At 36.7% G+C, this 15,925-nt stretch overlaps 1 protein-coding gene across 5 annotated transcripts in view; it reads right to left on the reverse strand.

Moving 5' to 3' along the window:
* Nucleotides 1–15,925, reverse strand: part of rho-5 (rhomboid-5) — a 284,621-nt gene that overhangs the window by 244,661 nt on the left and 24,035 nt on the right. For all 5 annotated transcript variants that reach the window (XM_069127553.1, XM_069127552.1, XM_069127550.1 and 2 more), the window contains exon 3: nt 10,133–10,369. The gene's annotated coding sequence lies outside the window, so the exon portion shown is untranslated. The remainder of the gene's footprint in view (nt 1–10,132; nt 10,370–15,925) is intronic.

Raw genomic sequence — 15,925 nt, forward strand, 5'->3', positions numbered from 1 at the left:
ACGCAGAGACCTACTTTCTCAGTAAATTACTATCGTGAATCGCGGACTCCACCTTTAGGATGCAATTTAACAGGAATATAAGTCTTCGTGGGTATCGACGTGTAACGCTCTACCATCCTGAAGGAATACCATTCCATCCATCTCGAATCTCGAACTGTATGGACCGCTTTAACACCCTTTCTGTGCACTCGTTCGATCAACAGTTCGATTTACTTTCAGATATTTAGCTAAAGTATAAGAACCTGATAGCGAAACGATTGTCCTCGCTCGGTTTAAAAGTTCTCAATGATGATTCGATAACGTTCTATCTTACTTATCTCAAGCTGCGACAACGATGTTGCTTTGTACGATTGTTCTATCTCGGTGATTGTTCCTTTTTCGTAATAAAAATTAGTTTAACGAGCTACATGATCATCATAACTAGCAATTCATAATAAGAGACAAATTTTAATCGGTTACAATTATATTAGTTATTGTGAAGATTTTTTTGCAGAACTTCGTGAGTTTTAATTCATCATTTACACATGTGTTAAACGTGTCGATAAATTAGACATTAACGAGCGACCTTCATAAAGATTATTTGCTTTTCATGCGTATGCTTTTCGTAAAGATAATAAGTTCTATCGTGTGAAACATATAATATAGAATATGAATTATTAAATTACAAAATTATTAAAACTCAACCTAAACTGTCGTGCTCACCAATGATTCAACGAAACCAGTGGAGGACTAATTCGATTGATTAATTCGCTTTACATTTCGTAATTTGTGTTCTCTTCTCGATAAAGAAAATTATATACCGTTTATCTGGAAGGAAATTCACAGAAATAAATTCTATGTCACGAAGGATATCCCACTTAAGACCGTGAAATCCCAGCTAACGTGAAATAAAAATGTAAATTCTCGTATCAACGGCGATAAACGGTGCCGCGACGAATAAGTCGGTCGAAGTTGAGAAACGGAATCGTACAACTCCCCTTTCTTCAGCGACGTAATGTAATTTCTAACGTAGGATCGGGCCGCTTCACTCACGGGGCTTTCACTATGCAATTTACCAGAGTTATAAGGCGACTCCGTATCGAGTATCGACGTATCTATAATGCGCTTTGACCCGAAAAATACGATTCAATCGAACCGATTCCGACAACACGAGTTGCTATTAAATTTCTCTGATCGATCATTTCATCTACACAAGACCGATCGCATTTAATCAATGAACTTGGCCCTTATAAAATGTAGTTTAGAATATAGCTCTCGATATTCAGTCGTTCTGATTCTTTCTGCGGTTTATATATCTCTCTTTAATCCTAATAAATTATTTGAAATATCATGCAAATATCGTTTAACACATCGTGTTCGTTATAATCTGTATTCTAAAAACAAGTCTTTTTATGTAAAAAAAAATCCCTTTAATTTAAAATCCTTCTAAACGAGAATTTAAAAAATTTGAAATTATAAATTTTTTAAAACGTTAAGATTTAATTTGTCGTTTTTTCTACATTTGAGATTAAAATGCTTCGATCTAACAAATATTGTTAATTATTATTTAGCACTGTTCAAGGTCCGATCGTAAAAGAATGAAAAAGGAATAGGAAACAAAAGCACAAATATTGTACAAACAAAAGCAGAAATTCGACAACTGCGTGAAACTAAAATTGGAAACGAATCACGATTTGTACAACTAATGAGAAAACTTCGAAAACAAATCAATCATATGAGATCTAACGCGTACAGTTATTTAACTATCACTTCTCATTTGTTTATTCGTAACAAAGTAATCTCTTGTGCTACGCGTTGGCAGAATGAAATAAAGGTTTTCTTGCAATTTATCGAGATTGCATCTATCGAAGCTCTACCGTAGATATTGAAGTTCCACCTCATCCCCCCCCCTATCTTCCTGATTTATATCCATCCATTTTTCACTGTATCTGCTCACTTGACAATTTCTTTACGCAAAAAGGATTTAGGAAACGAGAGAATATCGAAAAACTTTTCAGCAGTTTCTTTCCATTAGATGGTTGGATTAATCCTCTTATAGAATATTGTGAACATTATTTTAAATATTTCAATGAAACTGTATTGTTTTAGAATGTATGGCTTAAAACTGTGCAAACTTTCATAATGATTTAATATCTCGTCAGTTTTTATTAGTTATTAAATTATCCTGAACAAATTTACGGGAACACCGCTGCCAGTTTCAATTACTGGAAGAGCTAATTTAAATATTTTAGTAATCATATCGAGACACGTACAAGTTGATAAATGTTCGAAGAAGACTGCATAATTGAGCAGAAATTCCGACAATTAAAATGAACTTTCCCGTTGCTGAAGCAACCCCTTTTATCCATCGACAGAAGCTAACCATCGAAACTTTGCCTCTAGAAAGTATTCCAACTTTCTCGGGCATTCATTCTGCCTGAAACCTTCCATCCGAGCCCTCTTTTTCACCGAGGGTTAAACATTCACGCACCGACTGAAAGAATTTCAAGGCTAACATTTCGAATACTTCCCATTCCCACATTGAATTGTTTCAACTCGTACTCGTATCCATCAAAAAATTGTATTCTCTTTCCCTTTCGTAATATAGACAAACTTTCTCTACGATTCCGTGATAATTATTTCATTTCCATGGCTTACATTAAAATGAAAATTTCCAATATTTTAAAATCCACTAAGGAACGCGTGTTTTTCGTTTGAATTTATCCTACAAAATAGAAATATCCTTGCCGTAATAAAATGGAGTATTTTATTTTTATATCGGATGCGCAATATTGAAAGGAGCTGATGTTCGATTAAAATTATATCGGCGTCCTGCTCGCTCGATATATTTATAGGCGTGTAAACTAAAAACGAGAGCCGAAGCGTAAGCACGCATTTTAACAGATAATAAAATCCTCCTTCGTATCAGCTCCCCGTGTTCTTTATCCTCTTTCAAGCCTCTCCTTTCATACTTTCCGGCGAGGGTTGATCCCTTTACAAATTATGTAAAATCTCCTGCCTGCGAGGGAGTTTAAATGCACACGATAGTCGACGTTTAACCTCGTTTTAGCTTTCAACGAATTAAGTCTCCCTACTTGTTATCTATTAATCGCGGACGATATCAAGCGCTTTCTTCAAACATTTGTGTATACTACTTCGAATTTAAAAAAGCGGAGGGTTTAAATCCACCATTTATAACTCGTAAATACCTAATATCTCATTCTCATGGCCTAAAGCGCTATTATATGGTAATTAGAACTTTTATAGAAGATGTGCTTTTATAGAAAATTCAAATGTGCAAAGATATTCAAAATACGTTAAAATACGCTAAAATATCATATATAATATCTAGAGGATTATGCTGAATACAATGTTTGTTGTGTAAAATAAATTTTTCTCTAGGTTCTATTTTTCTTTTTTTTTCTTTTTTTTTTAATTCACAAAAATATAAATTTGTATTAAAAAGCTGCTGTCTAGTGATAGCAAATAATATTGATACGAAGTCCAACACGGAATGTGTACCATTCTAATTTTGCTTGACATTTTCGGTGCTACCGATGCATACGTTGCGTCCTATTAATTGTAATGTGATTGTGATGCAATTCGATAATATCACGTTTTTGTTTTAGTCGAGTGTTCATCGCTGTCGTCATCAGGTTTAAAAGTAGAATATTGTGTAGCCGTGATAATTATTTGGTATTGTTACTCGTTGTTTTTTGACAATTGATGAACGCAAACGGAGATAGCGCGAGTGGAAATAACGAAGCTTCGAAACTTTAATTGTGGATCTGAACAGTAATTGTTTTGAAAATATTCCTCTATTTTCTTTTTTTCTCTTTATTTTGTATGAAACGTTCTAGAAGCTAATCTCAGAGAAAAGAGGAAAACCATTTGTCTTTCCCTTTCTTTGACCCCGGGCATGGTTTCCTCAGAGAAAAGGAAATAGGAATATTTTATCCTTTAAAATGCAATTGACGCCACGGTGAAATTCTATAAGAGCTCATTTCTGAAAAATAATATTCACGACATTTTGAAAGGCTCCGATCTATACTCTGTTATTCTATCCACGGCGAGTGTCCCTAATCGTGTTTAGACACTCCACCCTCTGAACCCGTACACATAATTTCTCACTTCATCTCGCAAGAATTCGGAACTGAACATTCATTCAGGATTTTGAATTATGATAAAAAATTATCTCGATTAAAATGACAAAATTTTCACTACGAAAACAAACAACATTATCGTCAACGTATTATAATTTATTACAAACACAGGAACGTTATTTCTCATTTCACCGAACAGAAATTGGAAACTGAGGCTTAATTGTGAAATTTGAACTAAAATGAAAAATATCTCGATTCGAATAACTAAAATCTCATCCTGAAAACAAACAACAGTACCATCTGTATATTGTAATTTATTATACCAGTGTTCATTATTAAACCACTTGAAACCCAGCGATGTAAACCGACTAACAGAAACAAAACTCCCTATTTACACGCGAAACCCTCTAATTACAATGAGGAAGTAGAAAACTCGTGTACGAACGAAACTCATTTAGCCAGCAGTATTATACCGGTGCTCAATAGCGAGGTAGCGTTACCATCTCGCCTAATGTGCAAAAATTCACCGTGAATCCTGACGAGGGGATCTCTAAAGAGAAAAACAGGAAGAAATAAATGTCCTCGAAAGCGCGCGCGGTTCGTTTTTCCAAAGTTCTTTAACAACGAGACGGGAGGATAAAAGAGAGAGAGGAGCTGAAGGAATCAATTTCCACGAGAGCTGCAAGTCTGCGCAATTAACCATCGAATGCGAATTTTACGGCTCGTTCGTGGACTAGCAACTAGCAGAAATCGAGATTTTTTTTCCATTGCTGGTATTCCAACCGAGCTACAATATCGAACGACGATAGAAAAGCGCGGAGAGAGAGAGAGAGAGAGAGGAGGAGGAGGAAGAAGAAAGCATAAAAAGAGAAAAAAAGAGGGTGAGAGAGAGGGTGAAATGCGCTTGCCGAAGTGCAGTTCATTTTAAGCGCACTGATTGATGAGCGAACCTGCAACCAATGGCTTCCAACCCCTGGACACGTCTATCTGACAAAGCTCGCTTCTCTAAATTACTCGGCTACCGAACCTCTTTGAAACCTCCATCCCTCGAGATTTGTGTTCTTTCGACGATAGAGTTGCTGTAAAACCCGGCTGTAAGATTATTTTATTCCTTGCGAATCGTTCGTAAAACACGGTACTTCACGAAAAGTTTTCGTATAAGAGTAGTTTTATTATGTTTTTGAGAAAAAGAACTTTGACAACGGAAGTTTACTGCATGAGAGTTACAAGTATTTCAGAATCTGTGTCTTATGATACCCTCTACTCTCTCGTAGAAGAATTTTAGTAGCGTGTAAGCGAAGTTGGGAATTGTTTTCAACGCCAGAACTATAAATAGTTAATATATGTAGATGTAAATATGTTTAAAGTTAATGCAGTGATACGATCGCAATAAAAGTCAACATGAATATTAAGAAAAAGGTTGCTCGCTTTTAGTAGTAGCAGAAATAAAAAGACCTGACACTGGGCAATTTGAGAAACTCGATAGTTCCAGTTTTAAAAAGATACATTCTCGTCTCGAATTATCAAAAAATCTATCTTATCTAGTAAAATTTTACGAAAGCCTAAAGAAATGATTCCGATACTTCTCAAATGATCCCATCGTTCCTACAGATATTTCTATGGTATGACAACTTTGATTTTAAATATTCAAATAACTATAGCATGAGATGTAAGAAACATTTTCTAAGTCTAGATAAATTCTTCTACGAATTACTGTTTCAGAGTTGAGAACATCAAGGTGCAAACTAATTTCGTTGGAATGTTGAGAAGACATCAGAAGAACAGAGTGAAAGGATGAATCCGTTCTGACTTTGAATTCGAATCATTTTGGCTCACTGGGCGCGGTTCATTTTCCGTATTGATTAATGGAACGACTTGCAACTCACGAGAACCCCAGCGAATTTTCTTCTCTTGGCTGACATGCCACGTAGTTTCAACCCTTCGATCGAAGAAACGACTAAACCGGAAGTACTTTCATTTTCACTGTTATTCGAAGCGGAAATGAAACAAACGCCTCTTCGTTTATTTTTTTCCTTCCACTCGATCTACGAACTTTTCGATTCTCGCGAAGTTCTCGAGTCAATTATTACGATAAATGAGAAACTTCTCTTCACAGAGACTTTTACTTAAGGGATAATCCGATTGACAGATTACGAAATTGGAAATAAACTTCTCGAAGCAAGTTACACGATTCATCATTGTCCCTGACACACCCGTTTTTCAAAAAGCCCCTAAATTATTCCCCAAAAATTACTTCAAAAAATTTCCAATTAAAGACACGGAACCTCGATGAAACGTGAAAGAATTGCAACGCGCAATCTTAAATTTTAAATTGTATATAATCGCGGTTTTAGATGAAACCACACGCACGTTGAGTGCACTAATTTCATTTAAGGGAAATTATAAGAACCGACGCATTTTCCAGCAACAAAAACTCGGCGATGTAATTTGAATGGGTGTGCTTATTGTCACCCATTCGCCTAACACCCTCACCAGCCCCTCGTATTCTTCGAGTGGCTGCAGGAAGCCGGCGGACATTAATGCGACGACCATGCAATCAAAAGAGATTTATTTCTCTATCCCCCTCCTATTCGTTGTCGGGCAACAAAGGATCATGGGTAGATGGTTTTAATAAAATCCTAGCTTAAACCAGACCTGTGGGACCTATTGTCGGCTCGAACGAAAGAAAACTGGGGTTGAGAACAGGGGCGAACCTAAATACATACTTCTCTTCTGTCGAACCTTTTAATTCGGCTTAAAAGTTTCCAGGTAATCTACGACGATAATCCAAGAAGCGTGTACTAAATACCACGGTTGAATAAATTATCGATGGAATTTTACTAAGGCCGAAGGTTGCCAGTTCGTTTATTTTCGTACTATATTAAAGAATCGATTACGGTACCTGATTGGCATTTCGTTGTTATCAACCTGTTCCTACGACCAATTTTTATGTAAGTAAAACTCGTCGTAAAAATTGATAAGTAAATGTGTAATATTCTCGTTGCCATAAAATTCTTCGATTAATTCTTTAGGAAAAAGGAAACAACGTGCGTAATATTTGAAAATAAATAATGAAGTCTTCGTAATAGATTCCGGCAGTTAATTTTCTATTACGTTCTCTCATAAACTGTGAGAGAAAGATGCTACGACATTCGTGAGCTAATTACGCTAATTATGAATGACATTATTCGTAAGCTCTTTTATTCATTAGCTCAATTCAAAAAGTTGACGAACCTTAATATGATGAATATTTAATCCTCCGAGATTAATCCTATGTCACGTGAAAAGAAAAAGCCTCAGCTCTGAAGCAACAAACTCGACCCTCTCTTTCATCTTCAGGTTACTGTTCATCTATCATATTTTAACTTCCTTAGGCGATAAACTCGAGTGGTAACTCATTTGAAACGTAAACCGCGATGTGAAGGGTTTCCAGTTGCATAAAAAAAGCATCTGCTGAGAAGTTTCAGATATTAAGTATAATATACTGAATATTTCTCAAAGGGTATTTTCGCTTGCATCGCAGTGAGATAAGAAACGCTGCGGTGTTTCGCTTGTTGCAACTTTACTTTTAACGCCTTTATCTACAGAGCTACGATATAAGAAAAAATTTATTTTGATGAAATAGATTTATGACAATTTCACGTGACTTTTCGAAAATTTACGAAACACACCCCTAAATCGATGGTTTGAAATTATTCGAAGATTATTTTTAACAAAAGCTGCAAAATTGTATCAAAAGAGATTTACCTTTCAGATGCCTAATATTCTTTCCCGAATTTTAATAAAATATCAAATTTAGTGCAAAGAGGTATATAAATACGTGAATTATGTTATGTAAGGAACATTCCAAATCTAATCGTTGAATATTGTAGAATAATAGGAAATTATAGGTTTCTCAAATAGTTCCGTTTCATTGCAAATTAGAAAAAAATTGTATATTCATATAAGGGCTGATCTTATAGCTATGGAGCAAATTACTCATATGTAACGACCAATTACGACTACCCATTATGTTGTTCTATTTATTATGTAATGTTTATCGCTCTCCAGAGCACAATCCGTACCGTGCACATTATAAATGCAAATGAATCGCCTACATTGTTCCCCGAATATACGTATAATATCGTACACATACAATGAGATCGAATTTTGTTATAATAGCATATTACAACTCTAAAAAAAATTTCAGATTCATGTTTTAACTACATTCATAAAACACAGCCTTTTAAAATAATCTGCTTCGAGACCTACGCTATTAATGAAAAATTATCATTAAAATACAAAAACTAATACGAAATAATATTATTCTACATATAATAAAAATTATATCATTAGATTTTCACTACTATCGCAAAGTTTTCGTTATTGAATAAATGTTTCAGAATAAGCAGAGAATAATATCTTTAAAGTTTTTTGAAGACCATAAAATCATCGTAAAATTGTTCAATTAATTCCTCGTGCTTATATCCAATCTCTATCCACTAAAAATTCTTAAAAAGGAGAAGTTTTCCTGTTTCAAATAACGACTCATTTTTAGTTGTCCTACACAGCTGCATCGATAGTTTGGCAAGAAAGAAAATTTAATTTGCTTTCATTCACATTTTCTGGCTCCACTACTACGTTACAAATGGAACGCCATCATAGTCGCGTTATCGATCGATATACACTACTGAGACACACTCGCGTGTTCGCTAATAATTTAGCATTCTTTAAATACAAAACTTTGCCAAAGTATTTCGCAATCGTGATTTAACGAGGAATCAAAACAACATGAGAACGCGCCCTGGCAAACGAACGAACTTTAGATTAGCCTTGAACCGCGATTACCCTTGTATGGACAGCCCCAGTTCGGTCGCACTTTCCACGAAAACTTCTGTTTTTGCTGCACGTGGCTGTGACGAACACGTAAATCTTTTTTCAGTCACTTCGAAGTTGTTCGTTATATAATAAATTTTTTGCATTATTTATCGTTACACATATTATTTACTATATCATCTACGGAACTTGCCAAACTACAATGTTGCCACATACAGGATGCAAGGATTGAATTAAAATATTCTTCGACTACGAGAAATTTTCTAATTTGGGAGAAAGGATGAATGGAAAAACCCTATAATATGTGAAAAAGAATTTGTTATGCGTACCATTGCAAACTCGTGCGATTTCTGAAAAAGATTCTCTGCTCACTATAGCCTAATCTTGGCTATAAAAAGAAGACGTAACAAAGAAACCGAGAGAGACGTCTATTTTCTGAAATTTCATTTTACATTATTCCTATTCGCGGACCTTAACCAAAGCATTCGTTCTCTTGTGCTTTCTCTCGGTATTATCCTTCGATTTGCGAAAACTCGTTAAGCAGCCGCGTGTTTTTCCTTCCCTCGACTCCGGGATTCCTTATTACCGCGTAGATAACGTGGCTTTTACCAAAGGTGTTAGGGCGACAGAGCCGCAATTGCGGTTACCACGTCACCAAACGTTCCATGGCGGTATGTCAGGTCGACATACTAAACCACGAAGTTCACTCTCTAAACCGCGATCCCCGTACTTGACGATTTACCATCGCCATGGTGTTCTCGACTCGCCATAATTTTTTAACCCGAACAAATGTTTAATTACACGTCTCATATTGCGCAAAAGAAGCAACACAAAAAGTTTAATATTCTTAAAACTTGCAGGTGAAATGATACAAATGGTAAAAATTAGCAGTGCCAGATTTAGTATTGAATTATGTACGAAACGTAAATCACTAAGAAGTTATAGAAATCTATAGGAATTATTGTTTCGTTTGCAAATTTATCAAATTATTTCAAAGAATTATTCAAACACAACACAAGCTACTATTTAATTCATCACTCTTGAAAAATAGTACGATTTAATTTCGTAATGAACAATGTAAAAAAAGGGGTAGACAAAATTGAACTAAAAGTTTAAAAGCTCATCGTCCAGACACGCGGATCGGGCGTTTCATCGGATTTCGTTTGTCTACGAAAGACCGATACAACGGTCGAGGGAGGAAATTCTTTTGAGCGAATAGGAAACTACATCCCTACCTGTTCTGTTGTTCGTCGACAGTGACAGACGGGAGGGTTGTTAGACGTTGGCCGAGGCAACGGGGTTGCTCGCCCCGTTGCGATGCTCACCGGCTCTCGAACCGCTCGAGAGCGGCCAGACCCTCTTTCGCGTCCTTTGATCTCCCAGCAACCCCCAAAACGAGCACTACGCCATGCTCCTCGGTCCTGTTCAATTCTCCCCCTGCTTCCTCCTTCGGCCTACGCATGCCAAGAATTCTGAAACCAACACAGACATACCTAAATACCTGAAACCAATGAATTTCTCCGAAAATGCGACAAATTTGTTACAGGCGAATCGTAGATAACATGAATAGCGTTCTTTTAAGTGAAAATGAATTCTTTGGACTAGGATTCTGTTTTTCTCAGATTATTTGACCTTCTGTTTCTATAGACGTTACATTGTCAATTAATCCCTTAAGAGCTGGCTACATTTTACGAAAATATGTCAAAACGAAGCTCTAAATTCCATTTTTTTTCTTGGACTAAGGTATCAGGAATTATTAATTATTAATTAATATTTCCTGTTAAAATTTTGTTTCCGTAGATTTTGTTCACTTATCTTTTTATCCAGTTATCATTTCCTTCAGTACTTGTAATACGTAAGTGTTTGTTTAATTGTATTAAGTTTGTAAGGCGTGGAAAATTTCTGCCTTTCTATTTATGATAAAAAAATAAACGTATAAAACCCAGCTTCGCAATATTGCAGTGGTGTAATCTCAAATTAATACGTGATACACGGGATAATATAAAAGTAGATTTTATAGTATCAATAATAATTCGAAACTCAGATGGAATGATCATTTTAACATGGAATTGTTTAATGATATATAGAATTTAAAAATCGCTCTTCTATAAAAAGGGAGGAGACGTGACTTATTTTCACCTGTGACCCTCGTATTAAGATTCAATTTCCTCGATTCTCATTTTCTTGATATATCAAAGGAGCTTAATATTGCACGAGACGATTGAACAGTCGACGTTCGATGAATTAATCGTATCAAAAGTATCAACGTATTTGTAAGACCGCCATCGTTATTGCTCTTATCTATGATACGTCCACAAGAAACTTGTCACATAATAACAATTATTAACCCCTCCTTTGTGGCCCATTTCATCATCCCGTTAATGTCCTTCTCGTTAATATCCACAAATTCCACGTGGCTCTACCATACGAAGCATCGGCACAGGGCCGTAATAACTGTCAGGTGCGGGAACGTAATTACCAGCAGCCTGTGAAAGCAACACCGGTCGCCAGTTTCGAGAGGAAGATTTGTTTTGTCACCGCGTCGGGAATCGTGACGCCTGAAACGGCGAGGATTCCGTGTGCTGGAACACCATACGGAATCTTGAAACGCCCGGAAACGGCCGCAGAATTTCAAATATCGTAACGTGAAACTATACTTCCACCGCAACAAAACAAATAAACGAAAGTTATTTGGCGATTGCGATGGAAGCTGAAGATTTGAATTATTTCTCCAATACTTTCTTTTTTAGAGAGTGGAAACTGTTGGACACTGACGCCCATAGCGTTTCAAATGTCAAAGCACAAGAATGACTATCTTATTATTCTACTTTTATTCGGACGAGAGGAGTGAACAGAAAGGATTTATTTGATGATTGCAATGAAAGTTAAAGCGTTGAATTATTTTCTAATTTGTTTGCATGGGGGTGGAAGCTTCTTTGTACCGACGCTCACAGAACTTTAAATGTCAAAGCGTAGGAAGTCTCCTTAATTATTCTGCTTTTATTGAGACGAACGAAGCAGTTATTCGATGACCGTAACGGAAGCTGAAGGCGTAGATCATTTTTCTAATTTATTTGTCTAAGAGGCAAAAAAAGACCCTTTGGAAATATTAACATACACCAGCATCAAAAACCACAAAGTAGATACGACTTCTTAACTATTAACTACTTCCATCGAATAAAAAAAATTATTTGATTGTATGGGTCCATTCATTCTGAAATCATCTACCTATTTTAACTATCGCACGAATAGTGGCAAATAATACGATCCTACACTAAAAGGAAAAATGTATTCTGTCAAAATAAAAATTCCTGACTGTACCAACAACGCAATATTTGAAATATTTTTATCTTCTCACAAAGCGTTACACTTTGCACGAGAATATATGAACCATTACGATATTTCGCGATGCTAAAATATGCGTGTATACAACCTTCTTTACACCATAGCCACGAATGTAAATCATGGGAAAAGCCGAATATTTAATCGATTTTATCATCGTACAAGCAGTTTCATTAGTCTAGCAGCCATGTTGCCTAACCACACACCCCGTTAAAGCTACATTTTAGAAAGGGGTTGATACACGGGTAGATTAATATTTCGGTAAAATCATGGTTCACCGACGGTCTTAAGTATCAGGGACAGGGGATCGGGATTAACATAAATTCACGTAAAAAACCTGGGCTCGCATGTTGCTCAGGTATCACGCGATACCGTGTTTCTTATTAGCTTCCACTATGTTCCTCACACGAATCACAAGCAACGATTCTCTACCTTTCCCAAAAGCGTGTAATCTAATCTGGCAAAAAATTAATAACTGTATCATTACGGTTGTATGTAAAGACTGTCCTTGTTCTATGATTTCCTTCTTTCAAGAGTAATTATGACACCTTAAATTATTTTACCGGGAATAGGGGATTTCAAGCGTACCATGCATCAGCGCAGAAATCCATTAGAGTTCATTTAATCCAAATGATATCCTATTATAAATAAATCCAAATCTAACATAAATTGCTGAATCTGCGATATTAACTTAAATCTAATCCAAACTGGACCTAGATTAGTTTTTTTAGGATTTACAGGAAATTCATAATTACATTTGCAAGAGCCTTCGTATCGAAGAATCACGATAACTAGAATAAAATATCGAATAAATTATTTAAAAAAGCTTTTACCACGTAAAATACAAAATACAAGATACGATCAAATACATTAACATTAAATAATCTAAACTAAATCTTATCGAAATTTGACCCAAACTACTAAGTACCCTACCTATGAGCCAACAACACCAATTAAAACTTAACTTACGATATCTTTACGCCAACCAAAATTAACCCAACATAAGCAAACAATTCAGGGAACGTCCGAAGCGTATCTGAATAGCAAATGATCGTCAAGAACATTCACCTCTATCAGAAATCTTAACACAGCGGTTGGCGTTCTTATCGACCAACGTCCCGACATAACTTCCCATTACGTTTAAATCCCCTTGCACCCCCTAAGTTGGTACAAAACCGCAGGGTACGATATAAAAATTTATCTGGTTAGCAGCAGATCTCCAAAGTGTAAAAAGGAGAAAGAAACAGAATGAAAGAAAACCCTATCTGTCTCAATTTCTGCGCGCCGATGCGGCGAAGCAGAGCCAAATTGTTGTTTGGCTGAAAACGAATCCAACTACCTCATCCTCAGGCACACGAGCCTCTCGCAGAAAGCTAAGAACGTGTTCGTTAAACGATGTAACTTTTATCGGCGAGCATCTCGACTTTGCAAACTGAGTTGTTACGAAGAGGACAGGCGCGTCGCCTGATGGGCGCGAGAGGTTGGAAGAGGTTCGAAGTCGTTTAAACTTCAACGAGGGTTTGACGCCCGGGCACCACTTACGCCCCAATTGCCCGAAGCACCGTCGCCGGCAAAAATAAAGCGACATCGCTAGGAGGGTTTGGGATACATTCATCGCATCAGCGCCACGTTTACACACCTTCAAGCGCCAAAGCAAATAGGGGCGAGTATAATCCGAGACAAATGTCTCGGCCATCCCTCGCTGCAATTGCCCTTTTAAGAATAACTGAAGGTGTCATAGTGGATCTTGGCACAGTGTGTTTAAAGCACACAAGGTGGATTTAAAAGGTGTGGAGATTCAAAGAAATAATGATTAATGATTACGGACTATGAATATGTAAATGATGATGAGCGACGATTATGTAAATTGATCAATTAGAATCCAGTAGTTGAAGCTTTGTTAGACCTGAACATTTAAAGAAACCATGATTGCTAATTCGTCAATTAGGATTATATATCTCAAACTCTATTAAATTTGAACGTTTAAAAAAGCCATTGATTGAATTGAGCGATTAAAATTGCAAAAGTTTAACGTATAAAAGGATTGAGAAACTAGTTCTACTTAACCAAAGATTAATAGACTTCACTACACACGAATGCAAAGTCACATATTTAGTCCAGCACAAAGTCAAAGATATCCATCTTGGCTCTAAAGGGCTTGTCTGACAAGGTTATTAATCCATACTTAATCTACTTGAAGATTCCAATAACTGATTCTACATCAAAGTTTTGGCAAAAAAGCGGCAAATTTATGAAACTATCTGATACATTAACCTAATATAGAAATACTGAATTTCTATTGTTTTAATCAGACTCCAATTTATTTTATTCTTCTCTTTTTAATCAAGATATTCCACGACACACATCCGACAGTTCTTAATTTGATAATTGCTAATGCGATACGGAGAATAACGAGATGCTAGTGGAATATCAGCACGAATGCACGCTCGAATCTATCTTTTGCTATGATAAAATTCAGCTGACGGAAATATCAATGGGAAGCGGTGGATCGTAAAGTCGCGCACTTCCAGTGATCGAGCACATCCGTGATTCGAATTGGAAATAGGATCAGGTTGGCCGTAAGCCTCACGTTCTACATTGCCATTAATATGCAATTTGTCGCTGCTAATCGTTCTTCTCTAGTACGTGAAAAGATAGTAACCAATATCCATAGGATTGATATGGTGATCGATATCGAGCGCAACGAGTTATCTGGGTTTAATCAACGAATCCATATGGCCGATGTTACAATGTGATTCAATCAAATTTCGCTGGATATTTCAATATTGGTCGATTGAATTTTCTAGGGGAAATTCATGGACGCATAGATCGCGATCACGTACGCAGTTTCCTCTTAAAAACTCATATCGTTACTCTCGACCCGTGCAAGTTTTCTACGAGTTTCGGTTGGAAAACGACGGAACAATGGCTGGCTTCGCTATGAAATTTCATTGCCCTGGATTATCAAATATCTCGCGCGATCGTTCAGTTATTAACAACAGCACTTCTAGAACGTCTTTACGATTTTCCAGGCCGATATTTCACGGTATATGATAATTATCAGGACCAAAGCATCAAATAGATTATTCGATCGTTATTCAACCTCCAAAGAGCTTTTATAAAGAATAAGATAAAACTTGACAAACCTTTAGGAAATTATTAAGCCTGATTTGAAACTGAGCACGAAACGGTGTGCCAGAAACGTAACCGGATGACGAAAATATTTCTTCGGCTTAATTCAACTGACTGTGTTCGCGGAGTGAAATTCCTAATGGCATTAAGGTCTTACAGGCACGTCCTAGACCTGTCTAGAGATATTTCACGCAGGCCAGGATAATTCATGACCACATCCTGCAGAACCGGTAATATTCCTGGTTTTCCCGTGACACCTTCCACGATGTAAATCACTCCCCTCTTTCCACCTCGCCCCTCCTCCCCCGATCCCTCTTCTCCTCTTTAAACCAGTAAGGCAAGTAAAGTGGATGGAAAACTCCGGATGTCATTTTTCGAAAAATAATTCCCAAACCGTGCGTTCCACACGGCTGTGGCGTCTTTTCCATTAAAAAGTTTGATACCGTGGATTCGGTATTTCCAATCGATGGAAACGGGAAGTTTGTCATTCCCATCCCGAATACGGGGATGAGCAGATACCAACGAGGTTGGAATGTTAGATGAAGGGGAGAAGC

This window comes from Bombus flavifrons, chromosome 14 (genome assembly GCF_040668555.2).
Source record: "Bombus flavifrons isolate JBK064 chromosome 14, iyBomFlav1_principal, whole genome shotgun sequence".
Taxonomy (NCBI): Eukaryota; Metazoa; Arthropoda; class Insecta; order Hymenoptera; family Apidae; genus Bombus; species Bombus flavifrons.